Below are 16,370 nucleotides of genomic sequence, written 5' to 3'. Positions count from 1 at the left end.
ACCTTTGACATCAAGTCACTTACAAATTCTCCTCAGACATGGAACCTTCACCTCACCAGTAATGTAGCGTAGCACGCCAAACTGCACACCAGCAAGATCAACGACAACACAATATAGAGTTCTGCATGGGTTTACCCAGAGCCTTGGACTCAAGAAGTGACCCAGGACCCGTACAGGCTCAGTGCATGTTTTATTATGGCCATGGTACAAGTGCAAAAGGAAAAATTTTAAAAAAAAACATAGCCAATAAGTTCAGGTAAAGTGGAGGAGAGATAGATTGCGAGCCCGACAATATTATTTTTTGAAAATTTCTTGTGATTTTTATGATCCGTGGACCCTTATGGATTAAAAGAACATTAATAATTGAGAAATGGACACATATTTTGACTTACTTACCACTTTAAAGGTAGAAAATTACCACTTTTTTCATCTGTCTTGTTTTCCATGTTGCTAAATCTGGACATATACTTTGGTGTTCTTTTAACTAAAAGGGACTGAACAATTGAATTCCGGAATATCTAACTGAACAATGTCTACCATGTGATAATATTGATGGTTTTTTAAAAATTTATATTGTATGTCTGTAATAGACTGCCTAAATCATACATTGGTCCTAACGAGGCACTACAGCAGCTCACATCACATCCAAAGTTGTCAAAAATATCCATATATTGATACATGTTGATAATGAATATTTGAAATGGTTTAGTACTCATTTTCCACAGTATCACTAGACTGGTACAAGCTTCTCTTTCTCTACTTCTAATGTTTCCTACAGTCTGCTGCCCTCTATGACTAATCAGGAAAAAAAGATGCTGTCATCATTTTATTTCCATTTTGTTACATTTACATTTTAATAAAAAATTAATTTTTATACCCTAAATGCTAGTTTTTCTCCACGGTATTGAAAATGGCATTGAAAAGTGATATAGAGAACTGTGTGTTCGGTAGCAATTTTAATTTGATTATCTCTCTAACCTCCGAGGTTCGTTGGAGTTCCGGTTTGCCATTTTTGGACCCGTGAAAAACCTCTACCACAAAGCTGTTGTACTCAATGGAAATACAGGGAATAAACATACAACAAACACAGCTGTACTTCAGCGCACTGGGACTGTTAGCTTCCTGACAACACCCAAGAGGCTGGGGGGGCAAGAGTGGTCAGCCTGTGGCGAAGCAGCGACACAGAGCAAGAGAGTGAGAGAAAAGAGAGAGAAGAAGAAGAGAGGAAGTGAGAGAGAGAAAAAAGCCAGTGAGAAGGTCAAGTACCTGCCACTCCTGTCAAACACTTCTTATAACAGCTGAGCTGTGTCCAGCAGGGTGGCTGGCTGCTTTCGGGGCCTTTCATCTCACAGAGGTGATGGGTGACGAGGGCTCCTCTTCCTCACATTTAAAGTCTGTCACAATACATCTCGCAGTCCTGGTAACTTCAGGACACCGCTGGGCTGCTCGGACCTCTGGGAGAATGTGCGTCTGCTGCTGCGACACAAGAAAGGGCATGGCAGATACTTAATAAGGGACAGCGAGTCCCGCATGTCAGTGTCAGTAAGAGCCCCTGTTGTGGCTGTTGTTGGTTCTGTTCAGCTCTAAACAACAGCTTTTCCGGCACTGGAGAGTTTTAGGATACAAATCAAAGGGGAAATTTAGCTGTTGTTTATGCTGCTACTCTCCTGTCAAGTGGTTTCAAGCTCTGATGTGTGTATGCACGTGCATTTGAGCATAAATGTGTGTTTGACTGTGCCTTTGTGCAAGCAGAACTATCACCGGGCTCACAGGCCTTACCTCGAGGCAGGAGGAGCAGCTGGACCGAGGGTGTGACCGGTTCAGCGCAGAATCACAGCCCTGGATCGGAAACAGAGGAAGAGACACAGACTGAGGTTTCAGAGTTGGAGGAAGTGTCTGGCAGTCAGAGAAACATTCAGACAAAGACACCAGAAAAGAATGAACTCCTGCCTGACCACTGGAGCCGCAGACCAGCAGACTGTGACTGACTGACAGACTCTGAGCCGAAGATGGCGATGCGGTCACTGCGCCACACCAAGCCAACTGGCTTGCTGAAACAGGATCTGTTTTTCCGACCCCGTGGGGACCCGCTGAAGAACTCGCTGCCATCCCTATATCTGAGTCCCGCTCAGGGCTAGCGCGAAGAGAGAATTAGGGACAGGATTTAGTTTTGGTGGGCTGTGTTTTTGCCACATGTCAGCCAACTGAGTTTCAGGGAGAGTAGTTCTCAGAGGTAGCTCCAGATAGCCTCATCTTTAACCCTCCCCGCACTCCCCCTCGCTCCCCTGCTCCCCCATCCCCAAGACAGAGTGTCAGAGGACATATGGTTGAGCCAGAAGCACCTGGCAGCCCCTTCAAACCAGCAGGCAGATTGAAATTGTAGCAACAGGGGCTGGGAGCAAGAAGAAAGCCCACAGATATCTCCAAAGAATGGTCTGGAATTCATGGGCTTACTGCCACTAAGAGCACGGGATGAGAGGGTGATGATGGGATACCAGGAGAGGCAGGCAGGAAAAAGAGGCTAAATGGGGTAGGAGGAATGGAGGCTTAACGGACAATGAGCCGAATCTGAGGGATGTTTTCTGAGACAACTTCATTAATTAGATATACACATATAGATTTTTAACACTCTCAACATAAATGACACATTTTCATCTGAAAAAGTGTTGCAGGCCACACATATCTTAAATTTTGAAATGTCGTGGGCAACATCAAGGACTGTTGCTCAGTGTGATTGGATGGTTGCCATGTTGCTATGGTAATATTTGCCACTTCCTTTAACAATTCAAGCAAAAATAAAACAAGGAAGAAACCAAGGAAAGGCTGCAAGAAGAAAATGTATTCACTTGTATTATTGATCCCTGAATGAAGCAGCAGCGGCTGAGCATAGGAGGCTAATTCTCTGATCACCACTTATTCTGTCTTCCTATTTACCATTACAAATGTACACACACGTTGCAATATATGTTAAATCGATGTTAAAACTTATCCTGCAGCTGTCGGTGTCTGTGTAACTACAACTCCTGTCTGGCTTTGACAGATCAATATACAATAAGACTTTGGGCGTGTTTGCGTCATTACTTATTTTGGTATGTATTGTGCTCTGACTAATAAGATGGATGCCCACTAAATGGACATAATTAGAAGTGTTTCCATCATCGTGTATCAATTTAGCCAGTTTTCCACTTTTCTAAACAGTGAGAGGTGTCAATACAGAAAATCACAATGCACGTAAGATTTTCAAAGACTGCAACACAGAGCAGCTCCTGGAAAGATTCATTTTTTTCCTACAGTGCTTAAAATGAGGAAAATTGATTATCAATATACACGCCCATAAGTGTGCATACTGTATACCCTCTTCTGCCATGCATCATCAGCATCATACCCTGCTGTTTAAAACAGATTACTGTGTGTTCTTGTCATAAATGATGGATTGTCATGAAGCGGATCCATACTCTCACCAACCATTTCGCCGATGAGCGGGGAGTGACAGGAGGAATAGATAAACATGGTGAGGAGGCAGTTTGTGAGAGAGCGCTTCTCTGTTTTCACAAGCTGGATTACACTGAGGAAAACACGGACAGATGAAAAAGATGTTGCTGTGTAACCTCCGTCTTTGTTAGCGTTGTTCTTGCAAGGTGATACACTGCCATTTTATTGTTCGCCTGCTAAAACCAGAATAGATTTAATAGTAATGATCAGTGATGGAAAGGAGAATGCATTAAGGAGAGTTCTTTACCAGAGAGGAGCGAGTTCTTCCCTTTCCGCTCTGTACTCCATTAACAGTGAGCAAGCTTGGTACCCAGCAGAACTTTGGTCAATTTGACCCTTTTGTCTTATTTTGGGTAGATTATGAGGAAATGTCCCTTGGACACAGATATACAAAAGCCTTGATCCCCTCGCTTACATGGGAGCAAAACATACAGACTATATGGTGGTTTTGCATCTCTTTGTAGTCATTATGTATCTTTTTGTGGTTTTGTGTCTCTTTGTGGTTATTTTGAGTCTCTTCCTGGTCAGTTCATGTTAATTTGACATTGGATATTTTACAAATGAAGGTCAGGGGGCCCAATCAGTCTGACGATGGTAAGACTCTTGAGTGAATGGCCAATATTTCAGGAGATTTAGTGTAACAAGTGGATATCCGGGCCAGGACTTCCTCCTCTGTGCGCCAGTCATTTCAGCTAATCTCTAAATTTCCACAAATGAATGCAGATTTGTTTTAAAAAAGCTGATTTAAAACTACATTGTTGTCAGGAGATAGCTAATGGGCTCCAAGCATTTCAACCAAGGCATTCCAACGCAAAAACAAAAAACAGACGTTTGCTGACACCATCCATCCACCCACCCTATCCAAATAAACCATAAAATACCTGTCTTAAATTCACCATCCCAGACTTTTGCATTGAGAAAGAATATGGAAAATATGTAAAGACAGCACAACCGACCTTCCTGCAAATTTAGTGCCTCTTTTTGCTATTCCCTCGCCTCTTAATCATGTGATGCTTCCTCTCTTTACTCATCCATGACCCGCCCTCCCTTTGGATTATGCTGGATGTCTGAAGGAAAAAAAACCAAGCCCTCACATCGACCTTTTATTAGCACTAAAGATGAGCAGGCCCCTTTCCTCCAACCCAAACAGTAATCTTAATAAGAAAACATTCCTATAAAGACGTGGCTATCGCCGCTCACAGATTGCCTCCGACTGCTTGTTCCCTCCCAGCCCTCAGGGCCACTGTGTCCCTGGGCTATGTTTGTGACTGTATTGCTAAACACAGTGACAAAAGCTGTGAAAGTCTTGAGAGTGAAACTTTTAAAAAGGAAAAACCCTAGTTGCTAAATTCTGTTCTTCTCTATCCCTCATTCCGTTTCTACAAAACGCTTCACTTGTCACCACAGACTCCCAAGCTCCTTTAATAAACGCTCCAAACGAAAATGTCTGGCTTTGAGTGGCAGAGTGTGACTGTTTAAAACCATTGGGATTCTGGTGTAATCCTACGGAAGACGCAGGCATAACCCGACTTTAAAGTCGCCTTGTCGCTCCACATCCAAGTGAAGAACCTGCAGAGGAGAGGCTAAGGATTGTGAGAAGAGGCTCTCATGTAAGAAAATGTACATGTTGGCTTTCCAGGGAACCTGGCTCTATTTGATACATGTTGAGTGGAGAGACCCATATGTTTTGGTAATGCCTTACATCTGACATTAAGCCTAAAATAGAGTGAAATGTGGGTTACTTCCACTGGGGGGGTCCCATGGATGAAACTTTGAGGACTGTCAGTCAGTAGTTGCAGCTTGCGTCAAGTGAACAGGTTGCTTAGGAACCGATCAAGGGGAGACCACTATTTTTATGTGTTTGTCAGCACAGTACTGTCATTAAACCAGCAGTGAAATTCTGCAATACAAGGTTTTTTTTTTTTTTAAAGGCTGGGCAGAGACGCATGACTCAAGGACTGAGAGCGATTTAACTGAATGCAGCTGCAGATCATTGTGCAGCAAATTGAATCCATTTAGGATGTTTTTCATGCTAAAGAGGGAAATACAACTTTCCCAAACTTTTTTTTTCCCTTTCCTTTGTCTTTTCAGCAGACAGCTGTCTGAGACAAGATGCTGCTTCCACTGGAGACCTCACTCTTCTCGCTCACACGCTCGCTGGCTCCTAGTTGCCATGGAAAAGCCCAGAAATGGGGCAGATAACAGTTCAATGAGGGAGCAGAGACTTTGGAGGGTCTGCAGGGAGGTAGCAAGTTTCTAGGGCCCGTCCTGTCAAACCATCAAGTTCTTTTGATGCGTGAAAACGGAAAGAAAGACAGGGTTAGAGAAAGATTCAGAAAAACAGAAAACGAGGGGAGAAAAATGGGAGGAGGAAACTAATATGTTGACTGAAGTCACATTTGTGTGTGGAGAGTAAACAGTATTTCAAAAAAAAACTGATACATGAGTAAAAAAAAAAGAAGATCTATCTGTGTTGGGAATTTTGTCAGCACCAGGCGTAATTTTAAGAGAGGAAAAAAACAGATTGAACCCTTGATGAAATATGATAAGGGCAGTCAATATCTTGCAGCCAGTGAAATGACTCACTGAAATCAGCATGATATCCTGTCTCCGCTGCAAGAATTAACTGTCTATTATTAAGGTATTAATAATTTCTAAAGTACAGTGTTGACGATAAATTACTACACTCAGCCAGAGCAAGAGAAAATGAGGCTGTCTGGCACCAAAGGCCTATCTATCAAACCAACAAATCAAAATGTAATCAGTAAAACTAGAAAAAGGCTACATTTTCAGAGGAAAATGTGATAGTGTTTGCTTTAGCTGAAAGATGGTGCTTCAATAAATTTAAGGGTATCTTTAACATCCAACAGCAATGGTGGCCCTAGTGGGGAATGAACTTGGGACCTTCTTACTGGGAGTAAAAGTAAAATTATACGCATCCCAAGTGAAGCCATCAGGGGAAACAAATTGAGAATTAAACTACCACCCTCTGAGAAATTACTTAACAGAAGAAGAACTCTGATTATGGAGGTTGCCCACAGCTCCAAAGTAGGAAAGAAGACTATGAAATATGCAAACAAACAGATATGGATGAATAAATAAACACTTGAAAGTTTGAAGCTCTATGACACATCAGTGGGGACTTGCTGGTGACAGCCCCACCTCACTTTTTACAGAGGGTTTTGAAGAAACACTGTCAGGAGAGGCCCCTCAGAGGTTCTTGAGTAAAACACCTGTCTGAAATCAAATTCCCTTTTATTTGCCTGCCTCCCAGAGACTGAGGAGCAAAGACAAGGGACTCCATTGTGTGTTGCAAACTTGCAGCACCGTGGCACGTCCGATGAATGCAGTTGGCATTTTGTGGTAGGATTTGTATGTCTTTTTACTGTTGTTGCTCGCTTGCTGCTGAATGGTCATTGCTGAGGCATGTGGGCAATGATTTTCTTAATGTCAATAACAAGTGTCCAGTTCTCTGATGTCTTTTTCCGTTTTGTTAATGCAGCTTTTCTTTTGTGTTTCAGGCTCTGTGGCCACAGCTGGTAATGTCACCTACTGAGTTCTTTTGTATTGATGAGTCTATGTGTTTGAAACAAAATGCAGCTGCTGCTAATGTAAAATGCATCACTTCCTGTGCACCGCAGGTACTTAGATAACAACAGTGAAGCTTTCATGAACTGGGGAGAAGTTGAAACACTGCTGACTTAAAATAATGGTCAATAAAAATTCCAAACCAGAAATGGATGGCAATGTTGGTCATTCAATCAGCTGGTGGGTTGGTCCTGGTGCAAAGTAATGCAGAGGTAATCTGATTAGACATCAGATATAAAATTGGATAATATCTTAGAAATGGGTTGTTCAAAAGAAGAAAAAAAAAGATTCTAAAATTGGATTTGATCATAAAATCCAGCTGTGGTTTTGATTTGGATCATTACATCAGTTTGTGTTGTTTAAAACTTTTAAGGATGATCGGAATACCTTCATCCAAAAAGTCAGTATTATTCTGATACCAGCAGAGTGGATCAATTCAGGGTCGATTTCAGAACAAAATGTAATAAAACTTTAAATTTTTTCAAATATCATGAATTTATGTTTATTTTGCACATGATGATGATGAAGTACCTGTAGCTGAAGCCACCCTCATCAGGAGGATTGATAATGTTTGGTGATCACGCAATGCCCCGTAACATCCCAGTAGCCTAATGAAACAGCTGTATTGTGTTTTTAAACTGTTGATGATTGACTGATGATGATTTAAATCTCAGACTTTCAAGAGGGAGCCCTACTAATAACAGTCATCACCCACCAGCATCACTCTTTGCATTTAGTGCTACTTAGCAAATGTCAGCATGCTAACAAACAAAACTGAGATAAGATTGTGACTATGGTAAACTTCAAACCTGTTAAACATCGGCATTTTAGCACTGTATTTGTCATATTCACATTCTGCCTCACAGTGCTGCAGGCTGGGCCGCATATGCTTCTTAAAGTATAAATCTTAATTCAAAACTTCCTCTCTGTGTGAAAGAGTTTATGAAAACCACACTGAAATACCGAAGAAAATTTCTGACCCTGACTACACTGTCTGGCACTTTGTAGTCCAACTTCTGGCAATGATTAAGATGAGAAGGGGTCAAAGAGGATGGGTGGGAGGATAAAGTTGGATGCTGAATGACAGCAGAAGAGTGAGTGCATTTATAGCCAGGAGAGATTGATTCTTCTGAGAGACTAAGGGGAAACAGGGTGGCTCCTGCTCTGACACCCAAGATCCTTCAATTCTGTCCGTATTCATCCCTCCTTCCTCTACCAGGCCACCAGATGCCATGATTGACATCATCCTTCCATCTTTGTGATTACAGCATGTCTCCTTTCCCACCTCTGTACTATCAGTCTTCTATCTAAACCCTAAACACAGCTGTCTGCCGGACCCTCTCAGCTGGCTCTGTCCGAGTAGGAAAGCAGGCATCAAGAGATTGTTAGAAAGAGAAGCGATCAGACAGGCTGTGACACAGAGCCACTGAATTTGTCAGTTTGTCACAAACACTTACACCTAAAACCTCTGGGCCGTCTCCAGCACCAAAACTGCTCATGTGACCTCAAAGATCTTGTCAGCTGAAGTCAACCATGAAGGGGGGGAAAAAGTAGGTGTAAATAAAAAATATATATATATTTCTCAGCAAACCCCCAAACCTCCTTTGCTCTCCTCTCTATCTAACAGTTTTAAACCACTGAGAGGCCCTCAAGTGATGACAGAGAGCCCCGGGGGAAAGAGAAAGAGAAAGGGAAAATTTGATGAAAGGCCATGGACTAGAAGAAACGGCACAGGCACAGATGAAAGAAAGATGTCACACTGAGTTGTCATGGGACCATGTAACAGGCATGCATGTCCAGCAGGCTTGGTGTTCCATGTGAGAAGATGATGAAGTATACGACGATGGCCTCTGAGGAGGAGCCATGCTCTGAGGGCAGCAACAGCAGCGAGGAAGCCAAATCCCAACAGAGCTGAGCCCCTCTGGCCTTCTGCATGTCCAGGCCATTTCAGCGCCCAAAAGAAACTTGTGACTGTCTTTTATTTGTACATTTTATGGGCAGTAACTCTGAAAACAATGCCTAAAGATGCCTTTCTCCTTAAAGCTGCTTCATATAGGCTCCAAAAACTCTTGACTGTACTGAAATTAAGATCCCTTTAGAATTAGTACATCATCAATAAAAACTCCTAATTTTCCATGAAAATGATAAAGGACTGTATATGTACAAGGTAGGGGTCGACAGATTATCAGCCTGGCCGATTATTGGGGCCAATGTTTGGCTTTTGTTGATTATCTATATCTGCATTCTATTTTAATGATCCCCAACAAAATTAATTAGTTAGGAAATGCAAAGAAAGTGTCAGCATGAGGAACTTTCACTTTGTAAAATCTCAGGAGGCTGTTTTTATTTATTCATTTCTAATTTAAATTTTCACTGACTTTATAAAAAAAAAAAGTTGCTGGGAACTTTCAGTTTTGATTAAATATTTGCTAAAGGCATTTAAACAAAGTTTTGTGTTGGCGTTTGTCATATTCCAAATTCTAAACATTGACAGAAAAAATTTTCAGTTTTACTGTAAATGCATGTCGGTTCCAAATATCAGTTATCTGTCTCATTAACTACTAATAATCTGTATCGGTGTCAGCCCTGAAAAAAAAATATTGGTCGACCCCTAGTACAAGGGGTATGTTTGGCCTTGGTGGTTGTCAGATTCTTATTCTGCTCTGCCTCTCACCCCTATACCGATTCTGAGCTTCCTAGATCCATAAAACTGACAGAGGAGGAAAACAGTAAATATAAATCCAAACTCAAGGCTTAAAATGTAGATTTAAATAACTATATATAATATCAAAAAAAATATCCTGAAAATGGCACTCTCAAGAAAGCAGCAAAGGAATAAAGAGCTGCAATACTAAGACCCCCCTTGGGAGAGATATTAGACTCAGAGCCTATAGGTGGATGCTGCAGTGGAGCTGAGGCTTTTGAAATCTTTTACAAATAGCAGCAGCAGTGATTGCTTAAAAGGGTATGTTGGATATGTGCTGTCATTAGAGGAGCATGCCGTGTGGGTGTAGAGGTGGTTGGCTGCCTGAACTAGCTCACAAGGCACAGTTCATATACTGTCAACTATTTATTTGGGAGACAAAGCCTAGATCCTTTTATTTTAACTTAAACCAACCCTGTCACCAGACAATAATGTCGCTATGGAGGATTTTGCAAAACTCCATATTACATAATAAAATCAACATTTCTACATCAAATGGTAGCATTATTTTTTTAATTTTCGCTTAGAAGAACTGTGAATGTAAATAATGGCATCATAAAGGTTGAGAAAAGAGGATGAATATGGTAAATATACTATGGTAAATGTATGCTTAGGGCTAGGCAGCTAAAACACATGATTTGGTACGGTGCTAAAATCTAAACAGCATGAACTGATTTAAAGGAATACTTCACCCACATAATGATCATTGTGTATCAATTGTTCAACACGTTACCTTGAATTTGCACTAAAAGTTTTTCTCCCATGCTTACACAATGAGCAAAGAATCCAATAAAAGCAAACATTCTTCATGAATTGATGTAAATGGGGACCAGGGTTAAACAACAGCAAAACTATACCAAAACATCCGTTTGCAAACTCTCATACAACTTGTGCAGTGTTATCCAGGTCTCATTTATCAACCGCATACTCAGTCCTCGCAAAAAATATTTTCGCTAAAAAATTGCGATTTAAAACACATCAGTACAAACTGATGTTTTTAGGCAACTGGACTTGCTTGAGATTCTTGAAACTTCAAGTTTCAATAAACTCAAACAAGTCCAGTTGCCTTCGATAAAGTACCTAGAATAACCATGACCTGGATGACTGAGAATCTTCACCAACAAACAGTCTCGTGCACAGCCCAGTAGCACGCCTGAGCACACGTGTGTATGAGCTGTGCATGAGTTCAAATGCATGCGTGTGATCAGGCATGCTACTCGTAGGCGGAAGAGTTGCATATAGCAAAAATGCACGTTTAGTAAGTAATGAGCATACAACTGAATAAATGTGCACAAGTTGTGCGAGAGTTTGTATACAGATGTTTTAATATAGTTTTGCTGCTGTTAAAAGTGGTCCCTGATTACTTCAATTTCTAAAGGAATGTTTGCCTTTTTGGGATTTTCTGTTCAGCGTGGAGGCATGCCTAAAACAAAGTTTTATTTGTGAATTCAAGCAACACGTGGTGAGTACTTGATATACAAATCAGTGTGATGACAAACAAAAAAAGTCACTGACTGAATCCTGTTTATTGTAATGAGTGAGAAGTATGATTCCCTGTATTTGCAGAATTTCATAGTACATGTACACCAGATCAACACGTGATCCCATATTGTTGATGTTTTAAAACCAAACGACTTTTAAAGAGCTGCAGACAAAAGTCACCTTTGTCAAAATTTCCAGAGTTACTTTCTTGCTATTTTCTTTGAAAGGAGTAAAGAATGGTGTGACCACTGCAGATGGAAGGAAAAAAGAAAGAAAGCAGACATTTACCTCTGCACCTCCTTCTGTAAACTCAACTGCCACCGACCAATGGGAAATCAATGCACTGACTGCTGCTGTGAGTGTCAATGAAATGTACCAAACGCACCCACATGGCTTCACACTCAGACAAACAGAAGCAAATGAGGACACACACACACACAGGCACGCACACCTACACTTGCACCAACACACACACACACACACACACACACACACACACACACACACACACACACACAACCACACACACACACACACACACACACACACACACACACACACACACACACACACAAATACGACAATTAAATAAGAGACAAATCAACAGGGTGTCTTTTAGGCAGATTACTTCATTGCCAGGGATGTTTTTCAGACCCATGAGATAGTCTTCGTTAAGCGTTTTTGTATTAAGAGAAAAGACACAAGAAACCAATGTTAATCCACAGACAAAAAAAACTAGTGACACGAAAAAGTTTTAGGGAGAAAATGTTACCTGTTTCACTTGACTTTGTGAGGCTTTCCTCACTGTCACACCAGCGTAAATGAAAGATGCAGCTCTGTACTGTAACACCTCAACTGAAATATGACTCATATATTTCTGAATATACCATCTGGGTGTTCTTAACATAACCCCAACCATCTGTGTCAGCACACAAGTCCCTAAAGAGAAATTCGACTTACAGACGCAAACATGATTGAGGTAAATTTTAGCCTTAAAACAGAGGGGAATAGAGGTAAACAGCACAACAAGAGATGAATAAAAGAAAAGGAAAGGACATGACATCATCAGGGACTGTGCGGTAATACACTAGGTATGTTAGTTTCAGTAAATTCCTCTTTAAATAGTCCAACATCCATTAACAGGTAACTAAACAATTATTCTTAAAGAAACAATGCAAAATGACGTGAAATACGAGAGGATCTTTACTTTTATTTTGGCGTTCTATTGCCTCAGTGAGCTTTGGCATCACATTCTCCATTGATTGGTGTTCTCGATTTAGAGGTGGTGAAATTGTAAATGCTTTGTGTTGCAGTGTCTCTTTTTTCTGTTGGCTTTGCTGAACAGTTAATCACAATTAACTACTGAAATTCTGCACTAAGTGGAGTTTTAAAAATATATTGTCTGAAAGCCCTACTTATTAGAAATTACATTTTCTTCAATAAAAAAAAGTAGGCTGTTGAGCAGTAATCTCATGATTGTAATACAGTATTTGCCAAACAAGGAGATATTGCCACCTATATTGTGAAGAAACAGCTTGAAATAGGACCAATTAGGTAAGTGAAGATTATGATGAAGATAAGCCTGGGTCTCTACTGTATCTGTGGCCAGGTTGCCTATTTGATTGTCTCCTGTGCTGCTGCCTTCAGCTGTCTCATTCTTGCTCATGCTGTTCGGTTCCTAATTTATCCTTCACTGAGCCCTGGAAGATTACAATGGCCTGCAACAGGCCAAGGTGCACTTCACTCTACAAGCAGGAAGTGAAAGAGGGACAGGGGGGTAAATCAAGATACATCCCTGGGTTGATAGATGCTGAATGGAACCGATAGAGAACATGGAGCAAGGTCGGCATCCATTAGCCATGCCTTTAAGTCACAGATGGATAACTCCACAACAGAAGGGTCAGCCTGAGCTGTTGCTGTTCACAGCTCTGTCTCACTCTGGATATTTCATGGCGTCTGCCAGCACGCAGAGAAGCATGTAGACATGCGACAAACACGTGTGCACCAGACAGGAGCTGGCCTGCCTCCTCGTGCTGATGTCATGTACTTGAACTACTTGCTCTTGTGTGAAAAGCAAACTTCACAAAACATACACAGTGATAAACATATTGTCCTCCACAAACGATATAGTCATCGTCATTGACAGTCAGTACGACGTGCATGCCAGTGGGCCAGTCAAGGCAGTTATGAAAAAATGTTGCCACATGTTGTCAAGAAGCTCTACTTCTTCACATTCTGTCAAAACACAATCGGCAAACAAAGAATCTTAATTAAACTGCTCAATTTATTTTCACCGCATTAAGCAATTAAACCAGCTAAGAGAAGGAAAAAACAAACCAAGACAAAATGAAAAACAACGTGGTGTAAAATGAAACTATTTCTTATGTAATATTTTTATTTCACCATCTCTGTGGCTAAAATTTACAGAATCATCACATTTTAATGACTACTACAAGGTCCTCACGTCAGCTGCGTAATAAAGATGGACAAAATGACAGCTCCAAATGACGCCATAATTCTCGCTTGCCCCGTGGTGGCTGGCTGCAGCACACATTATAAAGTCTGCCCCCTCTATGTTAGAAGTACACATTAAATACATTTTTCTCAAAGATTGTTTCTGTCATTTTTGGTTGTTCTTTTGTTTGGTTTTAATTAGTTATTTGATGCTATGAAAAGGGGGTTTAATGTCATGATGGACAGCTGTATGTGCTAAGTGAGTTCCCGTGATTAATGGCGCCACTCGCAATTGACCAGACGGCGGGAACTTAATGCCGCAGAGATCGGTGGGAAAAAGTGAAGACGTTAAATGACCTAAAAGCACAACCCGCCTTTCCTTCTCTTGTGAGAGTCCTCTGCTCCGTCACATCAGCATATAGAAAAAAGGGTCACCTGGTTGAATGGCGCTGTCTAGGATTTAGCCAAGTTCAGTTTAATTAAAGGATATTACAGTTTCTGATATCCCGTTGGAAACTGACATGGTACGGAGGACATACAGTTTTAATTAAATGTCTGTGCCATGGTTAGCTGGATGCTAGTTTGGCCGGTGCCCATATTCTCTGTCTTTTCCGCAATGTTTACTGATGTTTACATTTAAAAACCTTAACCTGGCTAGCTAGCAGTTTTGGCTTCTAAAATAGACATAAGAGCCTAAATTTAGCACAAACTTAGCACAAATTTGGCAGATCTGACAGAGAGGCAGCTGCAAGCATCCATGCCTACATTCTAGAAACACGTCCAAATGTATATATGTGCATACATTTAAACTTTAAAGAACATTTTTTTAAAAGCTTGGACAGTTTGGAAAGACATATAGGTTCACTGCATCTAAAAAACCCTGATACGACACAATGTTTTCATTTCACACAGCTCAAGCTCTTCCATATGCCTGACAGGAGTGGGGGTCTCACACCAACAAAACAACAAATGGTATAACAGCTTCTTAGCTATAAAAGCAAGACCTGGCCTCTTTCACTCCCTGCAGGATCCCAAACCCACACGGCAATGACGGCGCCAATGTCATGCTGTCACCTGAGCTGAGCCATTATTACACAGGCATTCTTAATAGCCCTATAGATTAAAGTCCAGAGGAACAAGACACCAACAGATTAAAAAAAGAAAGATAGGAAAGAGGATGATGAATTGCCTCAGATTGCCAGGCAATCATGCATAAATTACTAGGATGTGCTTAGGTATAATAACCAGCACTGTTTTAAGTGATCGCTCACTCCCGAGGAGCTGTTGTGTGAGGAGCAGTGGGTGGAGATGTAGGGGGAAAAAGAGATGGGTGGTGGGTAAAGAAAGGAGCGGGTCGCCGCTGTCTACTCAATCACATCACCGTCAAGGGTATCGCCCTGACACTGTCTCCACTCTGTGCCCCGAGCCTCCACACAAATCTCCTGATAGACAGACTCAGCAGTCAAACAGCACCCTCGTCCCCCCAGCCGGGGCCCCAAATGTTCCCCGGGCACGTCTCTGAGGCCCCACAGGCTGCTGCTGGGAGCCCCAGCAACAATGATTATTCAGGATCTAGGCTAACAAGAAACTGTCATGTGGATCGAAACAACACGTTCTGGTTGTGAATACATCATGAAGGACGGGGAACAGGCTGTCTTCGGCTTCTTCCTCACTGGATGTGCTGCACTCTCAGTTGCTGAGCAGATTCATCAGGTAGGAGGATTGAAACCCGACTGTTGACTGTTGCAACTGGGTCCACACAGCACAGGCATATACTGTAGAGAGCACTGTGGAGAAGTTTCACAGTAACATACAGTGAGATACAGCTGCTTCATCATCCGCAGACCTCTCCCACTGTTAATTAAAGTTCCAGACGACCTACTATATGTATTTACTATATACAGTTAAAAAAATGATAATGTATGTATGTTTGATGAGACAATCTTTACCAAATTTTCAACACATCCTTGTTTAATTGTTCATTTTCATGCTCAAAAAAGATGTTATGGAAGTTACATTGTCCTTGTATTAGCAATTTTAAACATTCTTTATAAAGTGGACAGTACACTAGAGAGTCAGTAGTGGATGCAATCAGGTTTGTTTTTGTCTCTCTGCCATCTTACACAACAATTAGATTGAAACCAGACAGACCCTATTATTTGTATTTCTGTTATTATGATTATGTAATATTTGTCTAAATGTCACACAAAATGGAATATTATGAACAAGTCCTCATGATTCAGGTTTTGTGTTTTTATTTTTAATACCTGTGGCTAGCAATCTGCTAAAGTCCCAGTGAAATTAAAAATATGAATTCAGTTTTAATCCTGTGTCCTTGTGTTAACTGATATTTTTTCTCATTATATGCCAAATATATGCACAAAAAAATATGTATCAAAGTATTTTTACATCAAATCCCTGTCTTTTTTTTTTCTCTGTAATTCTGTTTCAAATGTTTAATGACTCATCCTGCACCCAGGGGTGTTTGCAAAAGTTCATCAAATGAAATGAGACTTTGGGCAACTAGCTCACATCACTGGTAATATAAAACCACAATTCATTGTTTAAGGGTCATTGTAGCTAACAAAGGGAATATGGAGAGAGATAGAGAGAGATACGTGTTTGGATGTCAGTGGGCAAAACCTTTGTT

General features: G+C 41.1%; 1 long non-coding RNA gene across 1 annotated transcript in view; it reads right to left on the bottom strand.

The window, feature by feature from the left end:
* LOC148186445 (uncharacterized) overlaps window positions 1–16,370 on the bottom strand; it is a 185,568-nt gene that overhangs the window by 152,163 nt on the left and 17,035 nt on the right. The window contains exons 3-4 of the long non-coding RNA XR_015779608.1: window positions 1,780–1,839; window positions 1,267–1,476 (exon numbers count right to left, since the gene is read on the bottom strand). This is a non-coding gene — a long non-coding RNA (uncharacterized LOC148186445). The remainder of the gene's footprint in view (window positions 1–1,266; window positions 1,477–1,779; window positions 1,840–16,370) is intronic.

Source organism: Plectropomus leopardus, chromosome 18 (assembly GCF_026936395.1).
Source record: "Plectropomus leopardus strain MGB_pleo_1.0 chromosome 18, ASM2693639v1, whole genome shotgun sequence".
NCBI lineage: Eukaryota > Metazoa > Chordata > Actinopteri > Perciformes > Serranidae > Plectropomus > Plectropomus leopardus.
Note: the sequence above shows the minus strand (reverse complement) of the source record. Positions and strands in the feature narration are given on the sequence as shown.